Below are 4,524 nucleotides of genomic sequence, written 5' to 3' on the forward strand. Positions count from 1 at the left end.
TTCCGTCTTCGAAGCTGCGACCGTCGATGGCGGCGCGTACGTAAGATTAAAGCGTCGAATTGAGGGTCCCAACCTTCGTACGGGCAATCTCATAATGCGCATCGCTGAGGGTACCCCTTACCGATACCCTCGACAATAGCCATATGTCCTCTCCTCTCCTTTCTATTTCTGACCGAGGCACCGCGCAACCCTCCTCTCCCTCCGCTCTCTCGGATGGTGAGCATTGATCATGCATAGAGATGAGGCCGTGGTCATCCAGCCGCGACCCCGCCTTCGCCACCGCGCGCACGCGCGCGCACCGCGCTCCCGCATGCATCGCGCATCACCGCCCGCGCACAGCGCTCTCCTGCGTGACCCAGCGCACGGCCACGAGCTCCGCGCCTCCGCACGACCGCACCACGCCATGCGTCCACATGCTCCCCGCAACGCGCATGCACCGCCCCTGCCCTCCCCGCACTCCACGCGCAGCCGCTGCAACCCACCATAAGTGGCCCCCGCGGCCTCACCTCCCCCTCCTGCCCGACGACGCAACCACCGCACCGCCATCGTGCCGTTCGCGCACAGGCCGCCGGTACACCCCGCCCTCGCACAGCACCTGCCCCCACGCCATTCCGCCGCGCATTGCCACGCCACACCGCGCGCACCGAACGTCGCCGCGCCACACCGCGCGCACCGGACGCCGCCGCCATCGTCTTCTTCCCACGCCGCGACGACGAGCCGTACCCGCTCCACACCCACTTCATTCCAAGGTGAGCACCCCAGTCGCCCCTTCTTTCTTCGCCCGGACCGCCGCGTCGTTCCTCCGCGCGCCGCGCCTCCGCACGCCGCGCCCCGAACACCGCCGCCGCTCAGCCCCGCGCCGCAGGCCGCGATGAGGTCGAGTGGGCCGGCTCCGCGGCCCAGCTCACGCCTGAGGAAGAGGGAAGGCCGCATGGGCCTGACCCCCTGCATTCGGCCCAGTCGGTGCTCGTCCACGGCCAGCCCGAGAGTGGAAGTGGCCAAGCAGGCCTTGCCCCTCATTTCGGCTCACGCGCAAAACAGCAAAGAAAATTCCTTTTCTTTTAAATAAGTAGATTAACTTTGAAAATTTATAACCTCTCCATTTTAAATCCGATTCGAGCGATTCAAATTGCCTTGGGTTCGTCTCGACAGGATCTACACAGTGGAGCTATAGATTACTAGTTTACCATTAATTAATTTATGAGGTCCTATTTAATATATTAAATAATTGCTAAAAATCATAGAAAAATCATATCTCGTTCATACGAACTCCAAAAATCACACAATAAATATCGAAATTTATATAAAATAAATTTCTACCTGATGGTATACTTTTTGTGTGCATTTGGATCTTTTCGCTGTTGTTCGTTCTTTGTGCTCATCTATAGGGGTCGTTTCCGCGACAATAATCTACGTGCAGAGTCGGAGGAGGATCGGACTGACGAGGATCGGGAATATCGGGAGGAGTTAGGCGACGACTACTCCGAAGGTGCCACATCCCACCGATTTTCGTAGATCCCATTACGCATAGCAAATATTAGAATTGCTAGTGCTTTATATTTCTGTTGAATATAACTGCTACTATAGGGTTGCATAGTAGAATTACTATACTTGTACCCTGCCTTGTGTTACCTATCACCCTGCTCACCCGCTGATAGATTAGACGCGCTTTATTTATATTTTCTACTTTATATATATTCTTCGGCTTTATATCGATGATGTGACGCTGATGGTGAACCTAAGGGGATGGTTTGGCTTGGGAAGTCGAACCGGGTGATCGTGTTGGATCTGGGGTTTATGGTGAGGATATGTGGTGATCTTGGCGTGTGTCTTGGGTGTGTGGAGGGTGAGAGTTGAGTCGACCAGGCTTGGATCTACGACAAGCTTGTGGGGCGAGTCATGCCGTGGAATGAACTGGACATTCCTGTTGGTTATACCTGTGGCGGGTAAATATGTGGTAGAGGTGTATGCGAGGTGAACCCGGTGTAAGTCTCCGACGGGAGGAGCTTCGGGGAGGAGGTGCTGTGGTGGCACGATAAATGGAAACCCTAGTGAAGATATTTCAGTTTGGTCACACCTAAGGACTGACAGTGCTAGTAACCGGATCATAGGAATCCTTGCTTTCCACTCGCTTCCCATGGGGGGGAGACGGCCGAACCACCGGGTAGGGTGATGCCACTACTACTAGGCGAGGATGTGTTAGGGAGGTACGGGCAGGGTTGGTCTCACACCCTCCCGAGACGATCATGGCTCCCTATTCTTGACAGGGGACATGACTTCACAGTTTCAGCCACTCTAGGTGGGGTGTTCTAGGGTTGAGAGGTAGAGTGGCATTGTCCTAGGCCGGCAGGCGCCCGGAATCTGCCTAGATGATTGCAAGCATCGATGACGGCTATCTTGTGGAATAGTGAAACCTCTACAGAGTGTATGGTTGATCGATCGATACATATGTCGTCCTTTCGGCTATGGACCTTTCCTGTGTTCTGTTTTCACTAGACTAGAGAGAGGAGTGTTCTACCTTCCCCGAGAGATACTTCCGGCCGTGAGCCATAGGATGAGGACTGCGGGCCGCTGAGACAGGCCGAGTGGGAGTTGGCATGTCGACCTGAGTGTGGGTTATGTTGGTGAATGTGATGGAGGTGGATATGGGGTGGTTGGATATGGTTTGGTATGGACGGAGATGTGGGGTAAGGGTATGGAATAAATAGTTGGTTTATTATTATTATTATAAAATTTGACTACTTTATGCATAGGAAAACCAGAGCTCATTATAGGCCTCTTGAATTTACCTTTATTGCATCCAATTCCACAAAGCTAGCGCATAGGGTGGGAGTGGCCAGTTCAAATCGTACTGATACTTTGGCATACAGGTTCTTATGATTCCGAGGGATATAGCGACTAGGGGATTCGTGCCTTTGCTCAAGTCGATGGAGTTTCTACCTTCCGCATCTATCGAGCTGTTCCGGTTGACAATTTAGATTTTGTTTCTGCCATGTGGCAATGTAATAATGTAATACTCTCTATTCTTAATGCTTTTGTACGATGTATGGATGATGATTATCAACTGGAATTGGGTAATTTGATTTAAATGGTCATTTTACACTTCGACTATGTGGATTTTCCCTTCGTGGAAAATCAGGTCGTTTCAATCGGTGCTCTAGAGGTGGGAGGGAAAGAATGGGCCTAGGGTTTGGGAAGGGGCTGGTCGTGGGAGCCATGCAACAGGGGACCATCAACGCCGTCTTCATGGAGACCAGCACCAGCACCTCCATTGCTAGTTAGTCACCGCCATCGGCTAAAGAGAGAAAGGGGAAGGAAGAAAATGACCTAGGGTTTGGGACCAAGGCGCCAACCATTGGCTTTTATATGGCTGAGATGCACGGCTCGCCGTCGGATTCGATCCGACGGTCAAAACAAATTGGGCCAGTTTCAGCCCAGATAAGTGCAGGGTTTCCTGCCCAGGCCTAGGTTGCGTCCTAGGCACGGGGGAGCGCAAGCCTCGGCTCGACCTCAGGCCATTTTTGTCACTGGGCCAAAAGCAAACAGAAATAAAAAAGGAATCCCTGGGCCGTGGCCTGAGTGAGGGAGTGTTGTGTGCTTGGGCTGCTGCAGCCGCTAGGCACGTGCGCAATTGGGCCGCTAGGCCGAAATGACAGCTTACATAGAAAATTTTATATTTATTGTTTTTCTTTTTTTCTAGAAGCTCTTTTTGATTCATTTTTGAATGAATTTGAATAGTTTCTTGATGCAAATCTCTGTACAAATTTTGTCCAATGACAAATTGACTCAGAGAATAGTAAAGTATTTAAAGAGTTTCTAGAAAATTAAATTAAAAGTGTTATATTGTGTTTTCCCGCAAGGCTACTTACAGTTATTTATTTCATTCTTAAATTCGAACCAACGGGAAAATTTAATTTTCAAAAATAGATAAAATTATATAGTATTATAATATTGTTATTATTCTAGACAACGTTGATTAATAGCAATATTATGACATTATTATGGTTATTTGTCATGCATTAATTTTATTTCTGTCTAATGGTGATGTAGAATTAGTATAAAAAGGATTAATTGTATGTTTTAGTTTTAACCAATGTTGGAACTAAAGCATGCAATCACTGTAATTATGTTCTCACTTTATTTGAATTGTGCTTTCAAGCGATTTCTCCATGATGGGGTTTATCAGAGATATTCCACCCTCAAAGGAGACAACTATACAGAGTGGAAGAAAAATATTGAGCTAACCTTTGTTTTGACTGAGGTCGACTAGGTTGTCTCCACATTGTTTCCCACTAAGCCAGTGGAACCAATTAGGAGAACTGATAGGGTTGATGCTGCATGGCAGACAAAAGAAAGGGACTATGCTAATCAAAGAATATCCTTTTATCTTGAAAAGAAACAGTGAACTAATGCCAATAAGAAATGTTTGGCAGTGGTAAAGAACATGATTGAGTCTACAATAGTGGGCTCAATCCAAGGGTGTGATACTGTTACAGAGTAGCTTGAAATAATAAAGAGTCAGTT

The 4,524-nt window shown here is 48.8% G+C and overlaps 1 long non-coding RNA gene across 2 annotated transcripts; it reads left to right on the forward strand.

Annotated features, from left to right (window-relative positions):
* LOC110437390 lies at window positions 598-3,100 on the forward strand. 2 transcript variants are annotated; one of them, XR_002455492.1, is made up of 3 exons: window positions 598-749; window positions 1,389-1,489; window positions 2,871-3,100. It is a non-coding gene; the product is annotated as an uncharacterized LOC110437390 (long non-coding RNA). The 2 variants fall into 2 exon arrangements; XR_002455491.1 differs by having other exon boundaries at window positions 604-749; window positions 1,421-1,489.

Source organism: Sorghum bicolor, chromosome 7 (assembly GCF_000003195.3).
Source record: "Sorghum bicolor cultivar BTx623 chromosome 7, Sorghum_bicolor_NCBIv3, whole genome shotgun sequence".
Lineage (NCBI taxonomy): Eukaryota > Viridiplantae > Streptophyta > Magnoliopsida > Poales > Poaceae > Sorghum > Sorghum bicolor.